Source organism: Sturnira hondurensis, unplaced genomic scaffold (assembly GCF_014824575.4).
Source record: "Sturnira hondurensis isolate 20B ecotype Veracruz unplaced genomic scaffold, ASM1482457v3 Scaffold0002557, whole genome shotgun sequence".
Classification (NCBI taxonomy): domain Eukaryota; kingdom Metazoa; phylum Chordata; class Mammalia; order Chiroptera; family Phyllostomidae; genus Sturnira; species Sturnira hondurensis.
In genome coordinates this window covers 1-20,166 of record NW_028075188.1, presented here as the reverse complement: position 1 = coordinate 20,166, position 20,166 = coordinate 1, and the positions used below count along the sequence as shown (strand labels likewise).

Below are 20,166 nucleotides of genomic sequence, written 5' to 3'. Positions count from 1 at the left end.
CAGAGGTGAAATTCAAGCTAATTTTGTAAGATTTTAACCACAAGATGAATGGGAGAAGTCATAGAGGTGGAAATGGTTTAGTTTAGGAAATGGTTTATAATTATTTTCAATATATTTTATTGTTAAAGGTCCTACATAACATGATTCAGAGAACAGGATAGAGATTTTCGTTTACAAAAATGTAGAGGTAGCTACTATCTCACCTTAAACTATATTAAGGAAATTTTAAAATGTGTTATTTACTTTATATTTTACTAGTTGCATTTGTGTAAGCATTGTGCTGATTCTGCTGGGGGAAAGGAAACTGCAATATTTTTTCTAGTTTTTGTTTCTTTTTCTGTGAATTTTTTTTTTTAGGTAGAGATGTGCTCAGTATGAATTGAATAAACATTTTAACATTTCACAAAGTGACTGAAATGTCTGTGACTGGGATTTGCCCCCTTGCCATTTTCAGGCATTCTTGAAATGTTGTCATAGCTGCACTTCTTAGGCTACAGACCAATCTGTACCATGAGGGGAGAGGAGAAATTCCTCTTGTGCAAGCCTCTAGCCACATGTGAACTGCAAGTGCCCTTTGCCTCCTCCGTCCCCATCCTGGTCCTTTGATTATAATCAGAGCACTTGACTTAGGAGAGAGGAGGCAAAATAGCTCACTGATGAAACTGAAGTTTACTGTTGTTTACTTTTATATTCTTGAAATTAGTACTATATAGCTTTACATTTTTAGATTACATTTCACTCCCATTTAAATTGTGTGAATGATTGTTCTGCATATACTAATTATGAATTATAAAAGCATCCTACTACAGAAGATCAACATAATCAGAGGCCATGGGCATTGGTTTAGACTTGCTTCCAGATAAATTTATAGAAAATGGATGAATGGGGACACATTTTAAAGCATTTTTAAAATAACAAATGCAGATATACCAAATCATAATGTAGACATTCATTAAAATTAACTATTTGAGCTCATGTTTTTATAAAGGAAAGAAGGTGTGTTTAAAGAACCTTTTAACTTCATGGTAAATTCAAGACTATTAAATATGTTTTCAGTTGAGTATAGGCATCAAAATGATTGGCACTATATTCTTACATATTTACTTGTGTAGGAGGTTTTTCTTACAGAATAAAATATATAAATGGAGAAAATGTGGAGAAAAAATGAACCATAGAACTAAAAGTCAGACTATTTAATTTTCCAGAATGAAATATTCTGGATTTTTTCTAGTTTTATTTTTAGTTTTTAATTTTATAATTACCTTACAAATTTGAAAGGTAAAAATCTTTCAACTTTTCTAATGAAGTCCCGGTCTCATATATTTAATATTTAGCAAAGTCAAAATGGGAGGATAAGTAGGGAATACCAGGTAAAGGAAATTGATAATTGTTTTCTTGTTGTTGTCCTTTTCTGTTGGTATGGAGGTTGTTTTTTGCTTATCAAAGTATCCACAATGCTTATCACTGTTACCTGGCACATAGTACCTGCTCAATAAATATTTGTTGGTAAGATGAGTAAAGAATGCTCAACCTTGCCCTGGCTGGGTAGCTCAGTTGGTTTGAGCATCTTCCTGATATGCCAAGGTTGCAGGTTCGACACACACAAGAATCAACCAATGAATACATAAATAAGTCGAAAACAAATAAATGTGTTTCTCTCTCCTTCTCTCTCCCTCCCTCCCTCTCTCTCTCTAAAGTTCTTAAATTTAAAAAAATAAAGTACTCAACCAATCCTCTCATACACACACATCCCTTGTTTTTTCTCTCTTGTCACTTTGCCATTTTAATTTGTGCTCAGCTCAGTAAGATTGTACATCAGCTTCTCTTCTGAAAGTATTCTGTATTGCAGGAATAAGACTGTAGTCCGTACCTTAAATTGTTCTTTCTCTAAATGTGGACAAACATGTATAGACAAACACTCCTAGAGTTCTTCACCTAACATTGCCTCCATTTTTTTCCTCATATGCTGACCTACTGTGATGTTGAATTTTCAAAGTTGTGCAGTCTATTTATTAGATTCATTTTCTGAATCTAGGTACATTATATTAACCAATATCAACAAATTATTTTGAAAATCCAAGAAAACTACACACTCACTTTAATCAAAGAGATTTAGGTGTAGTAAATCTATGGAGAAGACCAACATGTTTGACATGTTATTGTGAAATGAAATGAAAGCCCTCCATAAAGACAACTTTAAATATGTGGGCTATACTTCTTTCACATGGGTAATGGGTAAATGTTTTTATTATTTGGTTTCCAATATTAGCTAGGCTTAGACCAGAGTTTTTGAGCAGTAATATCCTTAGAAATTGGTAATATAAAGAATACATTTAACAAATGAGAAAATCGGGCTTTAGAACATTGGTTACTTGCCCACTGTTATAAAACTATTTAGTGGCTGAACTGGGACTAAAACATAAATTGCCTAGCTTTATAAAAAGTGATCATTTTTCACATAATATTAACTCTTTTACCCAATTTTAATCTTGTAAACTAGTAATAGTTATGTTGATGCTAGCCAAGTCTCATACAGCCATAGTAAAATTTAATTTGTGCCCAAATTGGATGTAAATTAAACTGGTATTACATTTTTCTACCAGAAAGAGTGACAAAATATTGGGTATCAGCTGAGAAGGATAAAAACTTTATATAAAATTATAGTGTTTACAAAAGAAAAAACAATAGTACAATCACAAGTAAATACTCTGTAGTCTGTTGATATTTAAGACATTTGACCATGTTTTCTTTAGTAGTGTAGACATGGCTGAGCATCGAAAGGCAGGCAACCAACCGAGTCTCTAGCTGGGTAGGGACCTCCATGGGGAGATACTAGTCAGCATGGCCTTCTTCAAACACATTTAAATACGGAATTGCCAAAAACCGGAAATATTCTAATTCAGATTGTTCATGGAGAGATTAAATCCAGGGGATGGAGTCGAGGTTTGCAGATAGGTCCCAGAAGTACATGTCATTGGGTATCCAAGGTGAGGATGGAGAAGTCCCATCTAGAAATAATTGCTTGATGAGACTAGACTTGCCTTCATCCTGCTGGGTTGGGTTCCATAACTAGGTTTTATTTCCAGCAGAGAAATGAACAAGAACTAGAGACATTGTTGGGAAACCAAATTTACCAAACATTTAAGCAGTGGAGAGTCCAGTGGGCAAAAGTGTGGTTTAGGGACTTGGCTACTTCATGCTCAAAAATTTTTTTGAACAGTAAACTGTTTTTAAGCCTTTCCCTTTGAATAGTGAAGGAAAAAAATCTTCACACCTATCTCTTTGGTTCAAAAGTTGGGCAGAGCAAAGTTTGCATGCAGACTATTTAACCTCTCTAACACTCAGTTTGCCCACTTCAGAAATGGGATTATTGTAATATCTGCCTGTTTACATAATTTATAAAATTAAATGAGAAGACACATGTATATTATGTGGATCTTTACATATATCTGACAAATGTTTGTGGGTTTGTATGTGTGAAGATAAGACAGTCGTGCCCTATGTGGATGTATTCTTTACACCACTACTGATGACGGAAGACTTGACTAGGTGACTGTAATGTACTGTAGTAGAGCTGTTTGGTATTTCAAAATGAATGATAGAGTTTTTCCACGTTTTTATATGCAGTATGCTGAAGCTGTGTATAATTCTTATTCCTACTTTTTCCTGTCAATTTAGTCTATTTCAGCCTAAAAAAAGTCTGTAATTTTAATGATTCCCTCTCAAAAGTACATACTCTTTGTGTTGATCAGTTGTATGTTTTTATTTGTATTGACTTTATTAAAATATGTGTCAAGAACTGTGCATAATTTTCAATGACAACCTTTCCACCTAACAGTGTAAAATGCCTAAGTGAATCATTGATCTCACTTTATTTTTTAATTATATTTTATTGTTTATGCTATTACAGTTGTCCCAAATATTCCCCTCTTGCCCCATCCACACGACTCCCCCCCACTCCCTCAAGCAATCCCCCACATCATTGTCCACGTCCATGGATCCTGCATGTGTATTCTTTGACTACTTTATTCCCTATGCTGTACTTCACATCCCCATAATTATTCTGTAATTATCAATTTGTACTTCTTAATCCCTCACTTTTTTTTACCTATCCTCCTGACCCCACCTCCCATATGGCTACCATCAAAACAGTCTCTATTTATAATTCTATTTCTGTTCTTCTTGTTTATTTCTTTTTTTTAGATTTAATTGTTGATATGTATTTATTATCATTTTATTGTTCATATTTTTCTTCTTCTTCTTATAGATGACCCTTTAACATTTCATGTAATACTTGTTTGGTGATGATGAGTTCCTTTAACTTTTTTTTGTCTGGGAAGCTCTTTATCAGTCCTTTGATTCTAAATGATAGCTTTACTTGATAGAGCAATCTTAGTTGTAGATCCTTGCTTTTATAACTTTGAATATTTCTTGCCAGTCCTTTCTAGCTTGCAAAGTTTCTTTTGAGAAATCAGCTGACAGCTTTATGGGGGCTCCCTTGTAGGTAACTAACAGCTTTTCTCTTGCTGCTTTTATTGCTTTTAAAATTCTCTCTTTGTATTTAACCTTTGGCATTTTAATTATGATGTGTCTTGGAGTGGGCCCCTCTGGGTCCATCTTGTTTGGGACCCTCTGTGCTTCCTGGACTTGGTGTCTATTTCTTTCACCAAGTTAGGCAACTTTTCTTTTCTTATTTTGTCAAGTAAATTTCTCATTTCTTGCTCTTTCTCTTCTCCTCCCGGCATCCCTATGATGTGAATGTCGGTATGCTTGAAGTTGTCCCAGAGGATCCTTACGCTATCCTCATTTTGGGGGGGGTTCCTTTTTCTTCTTGCTATTCTGATTGGTTGGGTTTTTTTTACTTTACAATTATAGCAAATAATTTTGTAAATAATGTAGTAAATAATTTGGAAAAGGCTAGAGTGGGTACGTTAAATTTGTTTAAATCTTAGCCGTAAAAATGAAGCATTCTTCAAGTACTCCTCATAATTTCCAGACTTTTCTCCCTTTAACTATAAAGATTACTTAGCAATTATAGACTTCTTTAGATCTTCAAGAGATTGAGGTGATCTGAGTTTACAAATGTGAGTGCCAAATAAACAGCAATTAGTTTTTTCTGTAAAGCACAGAAAAAAAAAGAAGAGAAATGACTTATGATTTAACCTGAGTTTAAATAAAGTCTTACTTTTTTAGATAGTACTTGTAATTTTAAATGAAGTGATTATTTCTTTTAATCTTTATAATATCAGGAGTTCCTAAAGTTATACCTTAAAAACATCTTTACTTGATTTACATGATAAACTTAAATAATTGTACCTATATTTCTCATGCTTCCTATTGCTTTTCAGTATTGTGTATAGAATTAAGAACAAAGAAAAACTGAGACTACATATAGACATCCACTTATTCAATAAAAAGTATCTCAATTATGCCTGTGGCAAACAGAATAAAACTAATTCTTGTCCTTATGGAACAAAAATTACAGTGTAGTGGTAGAAAACGGGCAATAAACAAGTACAAAAATAAAAATTAAGTTAAAAAAAAGATACAAGGAAAACCAAGCAACAAATAATTACAGAATGAAAGGAATCCTGAAACACCTGTGATCTTCTAGGTACTATGCTAGGGGAAAAAATGGGGAGACCCATTTACAATGGCCATTTACAAAGGCCATTGGGAGGTGACATTTAGGCTGAGTTGGGAAAGGAGGCAGACACTGCCAAAAGAAGAGTATTCCAGGCAGAGGGACCCATACGTGCAGAGGCTGGCAAGCTGGAAGGAGCCTTGTGTTCTGCAGTCCTGTAAGTTTGTGTAGCTAGAGTTATGCTGTCCAGTACAGCAGCTACCTTGTGTCACATATGTTTTGTCCAAATTGACGTGTGCCCTGAGTATTAAATATTCACCTATCGACTTAGTGTGAGAAAAAGAATGTAAAATACCTTCCAAATTTTATATTGATACCATAATATTCTGGGTTAAGTATAGTGGGCTATATAAAATACATTCAAATTAATTTTTATTTTTTTTAAATATGGCTACTGGGTTTTTGTTTTTTTTTACATTTGTAGTACTCATTACATTTCTTTTGGACAGCATCTGAGTAATGTAATGAGCAAGGGACTAAATGACTTAGATGAGCTTGTTTAGATTCACTAGAGCCAAATTATGCCAGGCTATACAACTCATGAAGAGGAATTCCAACTTTATTTGAAGTGAAATAGGAAACTACTGTGGGTTTTTCAGTGGATGGGGAATTACCGTTTACAAAGAGCATTGGCTATAGTGTGGAGAATGTAGTGGAGTGCAATAGAAGACACAAGCATACACGCAAAAACAATCACAGCAGTTGTCAGATAGTGTTATATAAAAATCATCTCTCTAATCATCAATGATTTTCTAAGTTTTATTTGATGGAATTTCTTAAGCTGCTTCAGGCATTGGTGTAGGTTTACATTTAGAAGAATTCTTTTTCCTCCATGTTCATGGACTATTAAAATTCTTACAAAGTTACCATCTCTGCCAGCCTCCTAGAACACTGTAATGTGTAGAAATAGAAATGCATACTTTAAAATCATCTATAGCTTTAACGACTCTCAAGCTTTTAACAACCCTGTAACATTTCTTAATATTTCGAGGTTCAAATAATTACTTGATGACTTGATGGAAGCTATTGACATTGTAAGATCCTGCAGTCCTATACAACGACCATTCAGGGCTGTTCATTGTGATTTCATTTTATCTAATTGTTTCTTTTATGTAGTATGTATGTATTTGCATGAATGTGAATCAGACTTGCTATTTGTTTTATTTGGCTCTGAAGCTATATTTGTAATGCCACTGTTTAATTTGTATAAAGTTGGAGTAATTCATAATTTTTGGCTTTTTACTGTTACTAATACTGCTCTCTGTTGGTTCAGGTTTTGGATTATTTTTCATAGTACTAAAAAAATATAAGACATATCGGTATACAGCAGGTCTTCAAATAATGTCATTCTGTTACAACATTGATGAGGAAAATAACCGATTACTGTGCAGGACCATTATCTGAGTGGAGTTTACATGTTCTTCCCATGTGTGTGTGGGTTTTCCCTGGGCACTCTGGTTTCCTCTCAGATCCCTAAGGTTTATTTGAGGTCAGTGAGCATGTCTGCATTGTCCTACTTGACTGAATGTGGGGGTGTGTGAGGGAGCCCTGTGATGGAAGGGCTTCCTGTCCAGGTTGTGTTCTGCCTTGTGCCCTGATCCGCTGGGAGAGGCTTTGACCATCCACCACCCTGAACTGGAATAATTCTTTTGCTCATATTTACTCATGTTTGTTAAATGTCTGCATAGCTTATAGTTATTACAATATTTAATATTAAAAGTGTTTTGGATCTTTATTTAGAAGTTTGGTGATGTTTTTGTAGCCAGAAATATGCCTTAGGAACTTAACTCATTTGTATCACTTTGCCTATGGCGAAATTGGTTCCATTCTATTTCATTTTGCCTGAAGTTAAAATTTCTATGAACCTATTGACAATGTTAAGTAAGGACTCACTGTTCAGTTGTTGTTGTTTTTATTGTTTTTGCTTTAGAGGGAAAAATACAGCTTATTTGCTATAGAATCTGCTTCTACTATGAGTACTTAGAGGGTACCAACCACAATGCTATGTACTTTATGTGTTTTATTTTATTAAATCTTTTCTATAGCCCTATTAAATAGGTAATATCATCTTCAGAATTCAGAAAAGTTGTATTTGAACTAAGATGCAAAGCTTGAACTCTTAGCTTTGGTATATTACCTAGTTTTTAGGTATCTTTTAAAGAAATTATCCCCACAGCATCCTTGTCATGGAACATTCGCACTGTCAACAGTATTTTTTATTGTAAAAAAGCAAAGGTCATTTGAAATTTGTTTTTTTTTAATTTGAATTTTCAAGTTTTTTAAAAAATCACATTTATTGAATGAAGTTAAAGTCGATCCCTGTCTTATCACTAACAAGACTGATACTTTTCAGTAAACTGTTTTATTTCTTCTACTTAAATGAAAATAAGGAAAAACAGGCAGTACTGAAGGAAACTCTCATTGTACAGCATAAAGATCCAGTACTTTGCTTTTAATGGATGTTCTTATAAACAGTGGGACAGTGGGACAGTGGAATCCAACCTGTTGTGACTGAGCAGTGTCATGTAACTTACACCAAGTCGTCATGAAATATGTAATGTATAGTTCTACTTTAGATTTTAGCTTCTGTAAGTTAAGAATTAAAAATGTCACATACTTAGTTTGTGGTATTATTATATCTAAAAGGTAGTTTAAAATACTTGAGTATCCAAAACATTACAGTATGACTTTAGTTTTTGGTATACTTTCGGATTTTGGAAATGATAGATTTTGCCTAATTAATATAAAATTATATTAAAACAATTATGTAAGTTACCATCAATGTCTATAAGAGATATAAGCAGCACACAAAGGGGAAAAGTAAATTAACATTTGACTTGCTCTTGGATATTTTCTCTATGTAATTCAATCTCCATAACTGTCCCATTAGGTACGTGGTACCATACATATGAAACTGAGGTTCAGGAAGATTTGCCCAGAGTTGCAGAGCTAATGGGTGAGCCCCAGTGTTAATGTTCGTAAGGGTCATGGTCTCTTCGAGAAACGAAAACTGGAATGAATTTTTGATGATACAGTTTGTTGGAAGGTGTAAAAGGAGCTGTTTAGAAGTGAACTGTGGAAAATCTCACTCCTAGGTTTTCTTCATTTTAAATTGTTGAGATTGATAGTTACTGGATTGGAGTGGTGTCTGGTCCTGTGAGTAGCCCATACAGTGAAACAGTTTATGAAATCAGGTTTCTCGGTCCTGATTTTTGTTGTTACTGGTCTCGGTTTTAGCTGGTTACATCCATTCACCAATCGTCTTTTGCCCCTAGGCTCATCACTGATAATACAAAGATGTAAAAATACTTAACACTGCAAAATGCAAAGATTACCCTCTGCAATTTTAGAAGTGTTTTTTTATGTTGGCAATTTTTGAAAAACTAAAAACTGGTAATTGAACAGATGTAAGGAAGTCTAATAATTTTTATTCCTTCTCAGCCATAAATTTATTAATAAGATTTGGCTAGTATCAGATGACCATTTTTCTTGATTATATGTTAAAAGAAGAGGTGCAAGGCATAGTCTTACTTAGTTTTGTTTCATTATGTAGGTCTTAATGTATAATTTTGTTCTTTCACTTTGTGTGTTATATGGGTATTGATGTTGATGCTACTGAATAATGATGATGCAACATGTCCCAGCTGGCTGGGACACTTTGTGGTATCGTGTCCCAGCCAGTTCTACTCTGCAATGTTGATGCTACTGAATAATGTCGAGAACAAAAATATTGCCACATTTGGGGGGTTTTCTTAGTACATTATAGATTTTTTAGTATATTGAAGGTTTTTTCCCCTCCTCTTTGTGTCACTCTTTCTGATAATATTTCTGTAGTGTACATGCATTTTGGGAGTGAGAGAGACACATGGTAAATCAACTTAGAAAATGATTTTGTAGCAAATCCATGTATACAATTAAGACTTGGGGGAAATATGGTTTTGATTTTGAAAGTCTGAATGCTATTCTTTTATGTAAACAGAGTGTAGAAACTTAACACCATTTTTACTAATACATCATAAACCACAAAACTCACTCAAACTGAACTTGTAGGTTAAATTGTTTAAGTGATATTCTTGCCTCTGTAACTTACTTAAAAACCTGGCTGGGTTCCTTAGCTACTATAACATTCAGAATGAAAGAGAAAACATTAACGAGAAAAATGGGCGGAAAATTTTCTTAAAGGAAAAGCCATTTTTTAAATACTGGAATAGGTTTTGTACCATCCCAGGTATAATTGGACAATATTTGTAGTCACATTCTACTTTAATACTGGTAGTAGTATGTCAGATCTTCGTTACCTGTCTGGACTGTAAGAATGTTATGGAGGGAGCAAATGGAATAGCAAGCATCATGTTTTCTCTAACTTTTTTTTTTGTTTTCATAGAAGAGTATTTTAATTTTTTCTATTTAGTTTTTTTAAATCTTTTTTTTTTTATGTTGGTACATTTTTGTAGGTACGGTTGTTCCTTGAACAACATGGTGGTTATGGGTGCTGACCCCCATGCATTTGGACATTTGAGTATAACTTTCAGCTCCTCAGAAACTTAATATACCCTCAGTATCTGCAGGGGATTTGTTTCAGGGTATCCCCTTAAGTCCTGCAGACACCAAAATCTGTAGATGCCCAAGTCCCTCATATAAAATAACATAGAACCAGGTATAGACAGCCTTTTCCATCTGCAAATTCCCAAGGACAAAAATACTGCTTTAGATCCTCAATTGGTTGAATCTATGGATGTGAAACTCAGGAATACAGAGGGTCTGCTGTATATTTATTTTAAAAAATCCACCAAAGTGGATGCATGCATTTCAAACCCACATTGTTCAAGATCAATTATATTTTATTACCTTTTCACATTCATGATAATAATCTTTTAACTGCAAAAAAATTGGAGTGACGTTTATAAAAGTCTCCCTTATTGTGAGTAAGGAGGAATATGAAAGAAGGCATTTTATTCTATCTAGAATGAGAATACATACTTAACACCCGGAAAGGAGCATCAGCTAAAAGATGGAGAAGAGAGAAAACAGAGTGATTATCCTAGCTGGCTGAAGAACATCCTTAAGAAGGACTTTCAGATAAGGAGCTAAGATTATTAGAGCCTGAGGAGAAACCACAGAACCCTGGTGAAGTGAGGCACAAAGAGGTGGTAATAACAACAATGGTCGCTTTTGTTCTTTCTTCCGTATTGCTCGTAGTCCGAGAGTTCCAGATGCTGGTCCACAAGGCTAGATTCATTGTCTTACCTTTGTTGATGCCACCTAGGTCCTATTAGTAAGAGGCGCTTTACATGATAATGTAGGAGGGAATTGAGCGAGAAGTAGTTGTGGAACTGTAGCAGTATAGCCTCCTATCTCTTTTTTCTTGTTTATTCCTCCATGGAATAATTTTTACTCCTTCTTTTGGGCATTATTGTCCAAACATTTTAGGCCAAGGCTGTAATCTAGGATCAGAAGTTGCCAAAGTTTATTTCAGAAGAATTGGGGACAGGTAGAAACCCAATCGTTTACAGCAGCAAAGGAAACAAGAGAAGCATTTGGAGCCCTTAGGTACAACCTGGCCTTACCTGACCCAGGGTCACCCTGCTTCCTGCTCAGCTCCACTAATGAACTTGGACTGCAGGCACTGTAACAGTGTGATGCTGCTCACTGCTGGGTGCCATGCCCTGCCCATGTCCCATCAGAAATGGGCCATATTTAGCTAGAGATGGTGGACTCAGTCAAGATCCTCTTATCTAATATTGTGCTATCTAGCCCTACAAGAAAGAACCATCTGGTCTTTATTTGCTTGTAAACTTCAATATAACCCATTCATCAGCCCTTTGTGCTAAGAAATTCATTTTCTGGAATCACTTACACATATAGCTTGAATATCAGTGTCTCCTTTAAGATTTCATTCCCTCTTGTCTGATTCCTGCTATAGTTCCCTTAATGGATCCTTACCCTCTTCAAATTAATGGGCTTAGTTACCTAGCTTGTGTATTGGTTAAAAGTGTTCCTTCTAAGCTGGACTTTCTTCCATCCATCTATTCATTCTCAAGGTATTTCAACTTGCTCAAAGCTTGTCATCTAGGGCTTGGAAAAGCCTAGTTTGACCCACAGTTGGACGTTAATACTTGTATTATTAAGTATTAATAACCCACTCCATCCCACCCCTGTACACAATTCCCAGCATACAAAATGTGGCTTTCATATCAGTATCAGGAGACTTCGTAGCTCTGAATACCAGCAGCATTCATGAGTAACACAAGTAGAATCAATGTAAGACTTAAGAATTGAAAGATGTAAAAAAAAAAGAAGAGGAAAGAGTAAATAATTTGAGAGAAGGGACTGGTGAAGCAAGGCAGGAAGAGGAAAGGAATGGGAGGTACATGCTGAACCCTGGTCTGGTGGCAGGATTAGAGTCAGGGTTTGAGCCCACTTGATGATTATGAATCTGACTCTGAGATCTTAGGACCTGGGGGCCAAACTCACTTTCACTGGGGGCCACATCAGCCTTGTGGTTGCCTTCAAGGGGCCAAAATAATTTTAGGACTGTATAAACGTAATTACTTAACTGTTAAGGAGTCGAAATTACATTTGGCCCTTTGAAGGCAACTGCGAGGCTGATGTGGACCCTGGTGGAAATGAGTTTAACACCCCTGTCCTAGGAGGTTCTCTTGAATTTAATCTAGATTTGTTGTCATTTTAGCAAAATTATTAGTGTAGAAGAAGTCAGGAATGGACAAGGAAATAGGCTGTTCATGGTTCCTTTTTTCACTGATTGAGAGGAAGACCAATATTTTGTTTTAATTTTCATGTTCATTAGTGAAGCTAAGTGAGTTATCCTGGGTCAGGTGAAGTCAGGTTGTACCTAAAGGCTCCAAATGCTTCATTTCTTTTCTAGTGGCCATGGTCTAAATGAATTGCCTTTTTTTTAATAGAAGAAATTCTTTTTAACATTGGAAAATTTGTTTTCTCTACCCATATACATACACAGAGTATATATATGTTCATGTAGCCAGTTCAGAATCAGTTAAACTGCTTGGCTAATATAAAAATAAAGATTTATCTAGTTTTAAATTTAATAGAGTAGAAAGAAATGATAAAACAAATTAAACTGTGAAGTTCTTCAACATCAGTAAGTTTCACACAGCTGCAGGGATAACTTGAGGAAAGGACATGTTCATCCAGATGGCCTGTGCTGGCCTGCTTCCCACTCCTGCAAAAGATATGTTATTCGCTCCCAGGGTAGCTCAGGGAAAGAGCTGATTATGGAATTAAAACAACCAATGTCCAATTAACCCCTGTTTTGGTCAATGTTTTCTACACAGTTTGGATAATTGGCATACTTTAGTTCCATCAAGGGAGGCAGCTGGTTTATTGGTTAGTTCAGGCTCCTGGGAATAAGAAATCTGAAATTCTCTTACCAGCTCTGCTCCTACAAAGTCTAAGTATGACCTTGGACATCTTATTTACCTCTTCTTATCATTAGCTTTCCCCATTTGAAAATTGGAGATATATATTGCTCTTAGACTATACATGAGGCAGAAACACTGTAGGAAAAGTAGTGTTGGTATTTGTACAGGTCTTTAGGACCATGGGTTAAAAGGTGCAGTTTGTCTTACATATTATCACTACAATATCGTAGTAACAGGGATGCTATGATTACACAGAAGCCCACTCAACAAAGCTTAAACTTGGGGGTTTTTATTTGAAATACGCAGTAGGCTCTTCAGGAACCCAGCTATAGGAGTGCATTGCACCTTCTCAAAACTGGAAAACTATTCAGCCACTCCTTGCTTTCTTTTCTCTCTTCCTTGGCTTCCTCATTTCTGCTTCTCTGCTTATCTGTGAGATGTGGCCTCGTTAAAGCAATCCAGAAATGAAGGATTTCATTTGAATTTCAGATCCCAAGAGAGGAAATGAATTGGTCCATTTTAATCAGGTTGCTGAAGTTGGTCCATTTTCCTGTGGCTAGTGGACTGGGAATAGGTTCTTTAAGAGAAAGGTATAGGGGAGAAAGAAATGGTAGGCATCCTTTGTACATGAAATTATTCTTTGGTTTCAGTAAACATGTTTTGTAAAATTATAAAATCAAAGAATTAATTAGCTAGGTTATTAAATTATTTTATAGATCCAAATTATTTTTTAGTTTTTTTAGGATATATAGGGGATATGTTAAAGCATTCAACAGATAATTTTGAGTGACTCTTCGTGATTGGGCGTGGAGATACAAATGCAAAACACAATCTTACATCTCAAAGGACTTTTATGTGAGTGACTGACTGGCAAGAAAAGGATTTGGGGGAGGTGGGGAAAAATCGTTTGGTGTGGTGCTATATCCCTGAGTAATAGTTAACATTAAACAAGTATTTATAAAAATGCCAGCTGTTATACTATTTTACATGCATATCACATGTAATACAACAGCTTTGCGAGGTAGGTACTATTTGATACTGTTTTATAGCTAAAGTGAGTTCCAGATGGATAGGTAGCTGGACCAAAATCACCCACTGATGAATTTGCAGAGTCAGGTATCCAAAGACTGTGTGTTCTCGTAACTATTGAGCTTTGTGGCGTTTCTAATAAAAAACCAGAGACTTAAAACAATAGAGACAAGGTTTCAGAAAATAGGAAAAGTAATCCAAAGTTTTCAAAGTGCTGCAAAAGCATTTGCCTTATCAAATGTTTACAAAATCACTCTTGTCATAGTCTGTGGCAATATACTACGATAAGAAAGGCTAGAATTCACAAGACCCTAATAGGGTTTTTGATGAGCTTCTTACTGGCCGATTTAACCAATCATTCCATTGCTTTGACCTTTAGTATTCTTGTTTGTTAAAATGTAAATGAAGATAATACAATATTCTGCCAACTTCATGAGGAGAAACGAATCAAATATACCTTTGTATTTTGAGGAGGAAGTAAGGCTTAAAGCACTTGGGAAAAGCAGGGGTTTTTAATGTATGGTGACCTCCACAGGAGTCAGCAGGCTGGCAGAAGGCTCCCAGGGGATTTGTGCACATCTCTGGCCGGTCAAGAGTTTGTAAAGAACTGCATCTTTGCAGCACCCACTGCAGACTGGTGACCACAAATGTTCCTCTTCTTTGTTTGCCCTTTGCTAGACTGTTGTCAGCAGTGGAATTTAACTATCTTATCTAGACATTAACAGTGTCTTAGACTTAGTGGAATATAGCAGCTATTTTCTAGTGTTTGAAGGATTAGTTTTGTTTTCTGTGTCCCCAAAAGGACCAGGGAGGGATCAGGCTGACAGGAGACAGATTATAGCCCAGCTCAGGGAAGAAGTTTATACTGTGGCAGTTGTGCAAATATGGAATGAGTTCTCTGAATAATGGATAATGCTATTGAGCACCTGATTGGTGTGTAGGCACTCTGCTGAGCATTATGTGAACGTTGTCATATTAATTCTCGAGGCCCATGAAAGAGGATTGGTTTTTATATATTTATAAACAAAACTTTCAAGAGCAGGTAACTTGCCTAGGGTCAAACGGTTGGTAACTGGAAGAGCCAGAAATTGAACCCAGAACCACATGATCCCAAAAGGTACCATATTGGAACGTAGTCCAGAGTCAGTAGAGGTTTCCAGAAATAAACTATACAACTAGAGTTAGCAAATAGGTTATAAAGGATGATTGATTAGGCAGATGACCTTTGAATTAGATTTTAACCTTAAATTCTATGTTCCTACCGTGTTTGTAGAATCACTTTGCAAGATGTACCATAGAATCACTATAGGAAAATAGGTTTCTTTTCATAAAAGGTAGCAGCTGCTCTGCAAGCTTCATACAAGTTTTATTAATTTTTGTTACCAATATTACGGAGGCTAGGATGTTTGTCACTTTAGTTTTTAAAAAAGTCATTAGTCCAAGTAACTAAAGTGTCTACCAAAAAAAATTGTAATGATAGACAAGGAAATTTTATTTGAATGGTGTGTAATATCTTTACACATATGCCTAAATAAATAGCTTTTATATATAGTATGATTTGCTTTTAATACATATGTAACAGTATCTTGCTGTACATTTTGGAAAATTGGATTTTGAAAATCTTATCCATCTATGTCAGAGTTAGAGATTTCCTGGACTCACATGACTTCTCCGTCTTCTCAAACCTGAGAAACGTTATTTAGGTTTAATTCCATGCCATGAAGCAACAGGAAACCTGAAGCTTGCCCCTCAGGCTAGGTCCAAAGAATGCATGCAGGCCTGGGACGGGTGGGACAGGCTGGCTCCTGCACCGCTTTTCAAGGGTTGCTTGGCTGTTGTTTTGTTCTGTTGAGTTGGTTTTTAGTTTAAAGGTTTTTTAGTTTAAAGTTTCAGGTTTAAAGTCTTTAAAAAGTAATTTTACGTAAAAGAGTAGTTTTACGTATTCTAATTGAGTCTCTTTATGGTAGGATAATGTTTTTATTTAGGCACACACAGTGAAAACTCATACTTGAAACTCTCCAACAAGTACAGCTCAAATGAAACAGATCATTCAAAGAGAAGCTTTGACCAATTTGATTTGATCTATCGCACAATGTGTAGGGTTCGGGCTCTCTAGTACGGCCAGACTGTTTACTTCAGTGACTGATTTTTTAAAATGGGGCTAGGGAAGCAGTTTGTCCATTGTGGCTGACACAGTACAAAGTTAATTCATAAAGGCTTTCTTTCCCCATTTTGTCATAACTGTTTTTTAGGCTGAGTTGTATTTATCTGGTTTTATGGAATAAATATTTCGAGAAAGTTTAACAAAATAATATGTTAATATAAAATAAGGTTTTTTCAACTTTTCTAGAGTGAGTTGTTTGAAAGGGAAAGATGTAGTTTGAAACATTTGCTCATTCTTGGTATAGACTGTGGCCGTATTAGATCTTAGAAACCTTGACTGGGAGATGCCATTAAAAGAAACTAAATGAATATGATCATTTTTCCAAACAGATAATAAAACAAAGATCCTCTTAAAAACTTTAAAATCTTCTAAATATATATATATTTCTGAAATGTTTATATCTTGTGTTCTAACAGAATACTAGTCACATGTTTTCCAAACCCGCAGAACTTCCTATGTGTGATAAAACACTTGATTACTCTTGAATTTTGTCATCTTTTTGTTAGCTTATATTCGAGGGAGATGGATATCTTGAATTTAAAACAAAACATTATAAAGAACATCATACCATTTTAAATTGTAAGGTGCCTTAGAATTATGACAACCCTCCTCTCGTTTCACAGACTCAGGAGGCTTCAGAGGCTGACTTGTTGCCTGTCCCACAAGGAGGGCTCTCTACCAGGTGCGGGACCTGAGGATGACAAATACGTGATTTCTGCCCATAAAGAGTTTACACTGTAAGGGCCAGGCATAAACCAAAAGGTTTAATTTAATTTAATTTACTTATTTATTTTTAGAGACAGGATAAGGGAAGGAGAAAGAGAGGGAAACATCAGTGTGTGGTGGCCTCTCAGGCACCCCCTACTGGGGACCTGGCCTGCAACCCAGACATGTGCCCTGATTGGAAGTCGAAGCTAGGACCCTTTGGTTCACAGGCGGCGTTCAGTCCACTGAGCCACACCAGCCAGGGCAGCAAATTTTTTTTTTAATTAATGCGGTTATAGAAAGACCCACTGAGTCCTGTGGAGTCCCAGAGATGAAAAACTACCCTCAGCCTGTGGAGTTCAGGGAAGGCTGTGCAAGTAGGTGTGAGTGCTCAGCTGAAACTCAGAATAAAAAAGATATTTTTAGCTTCATTGCTTTATTATAGGCAAATAGGGTTTATTATATGATTAAAAATCATATAATATATGATTATATAATGCATTTTTAAGTTTGATGTATTTTATGAAATGATGATGATAGTAGAGATTGTAGGGGGGAGTGGGGGGCACTAAGCAAAAGGTTTACTTTATGCCACATTATTTTTCCCACTGTTAAATCTTACTTTTATTGTTGTATATAATGACAAGAATATAAAACAAATTATTTATTCTATATAAATGCTACAACTGAAAGCACAGTAAGGACCAAAACAAGAAAGCAATGTAGCAGCAGTAGGAAACACTGATGTAAATGTTAAGTAATTGATACTAGGGCTGAACAAACTATGAAACAGAGAAGTGAGAAGCATAGTATTTATGTGCCGTTTCACATAGCATTCTATCTCCAGAAAAAACACAAAAAGTAAGGGAAAATGTACATAATAAAAGTTGATATTCTCGTAAAGCATTTAATTTTTTAAAAGATGCTAATAGTAGATAGTAGTAGTTGTTTTTAATGATTATAACTGCTAATGTTTTTTTTTTTTTAATAAGTCCGAAAAAGCCTGACCTTGTTCTGTAGACTGTGGTTATTGTTTCTTCCATAGTTCATAGTAGTCTCTTCTAAAGCCGCCTCACTACCACCCCCCTCTTCAGTCTACATCTGTGTCGAAGCATCAGGTGCCCAGGCATGTCCCATGTGCAGGTGGTCCCCCTGTTCGGACTGAACGTCTCTGAGGCCTGGACAGCAGCAAAGCTGGGCCGCAGTTGGATGGTTACTGGTTGAGGTTGCTGGTATAATTACTGCACACAGTTGCTTATGTGTAGAGATGGGCAAAAGAAAGATCGGGGGAAAGTATGGTGGTAATTTCTTCATTAAAAACAAAATCATTTAAAGTAAATAGCCTGTCAATGGTGTGCCAGTAGCTTTATTTTCCTATTTGAAGAATGCATTTTAAAGTTACCTGTGACTATTGGAAGACACAGATTCTCCAGGTACATTGCGAATATTCTTATTTTTCTGTTTATTAGTCCTCTTTCTAGTTTGTTGAATTCGTATTGACGGATATCATCAGTCCATGGATGGTGTCCGTAGTGATATTTCTCTGTCACAGTCTGACCAAAATCTTTCATCTAGAAAACTTTGTATTTGGGGACATTATGGGCAAGAGTGATGTAAAAGTTCATGTTTCATTAACAAAAAGGCAGCATTCCCCCCCCAGACAGCATATAAAGAAGACACTTATCAACTGATAAGTACTTCCTCTAAATAGACCTTTAAAGAATTGTTTAGAAATAGATCTAAAAAGAATTCTATTTAAAAAAAATAAGTCAATAGACTTTGTGATTAAATCTTGATATATAAAATTAGTATCCATTACTAGTAATTTTGATATGCCCACATTTGGTTATTCCTGGTAAAGCAAATTCCATTTTCAGTGGTATTTAATTTGAAAACTTGATAGAAATATATTTTATTTTGACTTTGTTATTGAGAATCACCGGCAGTATTTCTCTGATATATCAGTTCTGTTTTCTTTATTCAAACCTATTTAATTCATGAAAAGATATTTTTACAAAAAGGAAAACTGATCATTGAGAACATTTATAGAATATGTATCATAATTTGCAAATTATATCAAGAAAGCTGGTAAAGACAATAATGTGAGTTATCAAGGAAAGCAGTTATATTATAAATTTGCTTCAAAAGCATTATATATACTTAAAATGATTTTTGATTGAACTACTTAAGTAACAAAATTTGTCACATAATTCTTAGTTTCTTAAATTTAATTTAAGGCAAATTTTTAATATCTCATTTGAATATCTGAAGCAATTTATGGTTTAATTAGATAGTTGCATTGTTTAGTAATATATCCATTTAGAATCACCTTTATTGCTGTTGTTGATAACCGGAGTTTTTACTTATATGTATATTTTGGAAAGTCTCATGGAAGATTATGGATATATTATAAAACTTCTGATTGAACAAGTTTTTAGCAATTAAACCTATGTCTTTGAGAAGAAGTGGCCCAAGATATTGAGGAATATACAATTAATTTTCATTTTAGCTAATATAAAAGTTTGGAGGTCGGGGGGAAGCTTGATTAATTCCAGGATCTGCAAGTTAAATTAATTTCAAAATTGTCACATGGTAGTGATTGGGTCTAACATACAAAACATGAAATAAGTATGCAGACATATATATACACATACGTACACATGTGTAAAACTCATTATTCTAAAACACATGAAATATGCTTTATAACAAAACCACATGAAGATCTTGTCTTCAAAGATGGAGAACATTGTTAAAACAGAGTGTACCCTGTGAGTAAATGCAGACTGTCTGGTAAGTGTACTAAAAACCCCAGGAGTTTTGATCAAATGCCAGCTGTTACATCAGTTCTGTTGGTAATTTTTCTTCCTGATCTGTGACCTTGACCTTGTGCTGTGCCTGTATGTCAAATCTATTTTAGGGACGGGGGGATGATAGTTGACTTCAATAGGATTTAGGCCCCAATCTTAAAGAATCTGTGTGTATGTGTTTAAATTCCAGAAAGTACCAAAAAAGCACCATTTTCCATTATAGCTCATATTTTGCTAAAAATTGGAAACTATTACACTTTTTTCCCCAAATTTTTTATTTAATTATTTTTCAAGTACAGTTTTCTGTCTATTACTCTCATCCCATCCCACCCCCGTGCTTCCCCCCCTCCCTCCCATTTCCACCTTTCTCAGTTGTTGTCCATGTATCCTTTATATATGTTCCTCTAAATCCCTCCC

The 20,166-nt window shown here is 35.3% G+C and overlaps 1 long non-coding RNA gene across 1 annotated transcript in view; it reads left to right on the top strand.

Moving 5' to 3' along the window:
- Window positions 1–19,243, top strand: part of LOC118982916 (uncharacterized) — a 77,460-nt gene extending 58,217 nt beyond the window's left edge. The window contains exons 5-6 of the long non-coding RNA XR_005065613.1: window positions 2,361–2,367; window positions 19,233–19,243. This is a non-coding gene — a long non-coding RNA (uncharacterized LOC118982916). The remainder of the gene's footprint in view (window positions 1–2,360; window positions 2,368–19,232) is intronic.
- Window positions 19,244–20,166: the final 923 nt, after the last annotated feature.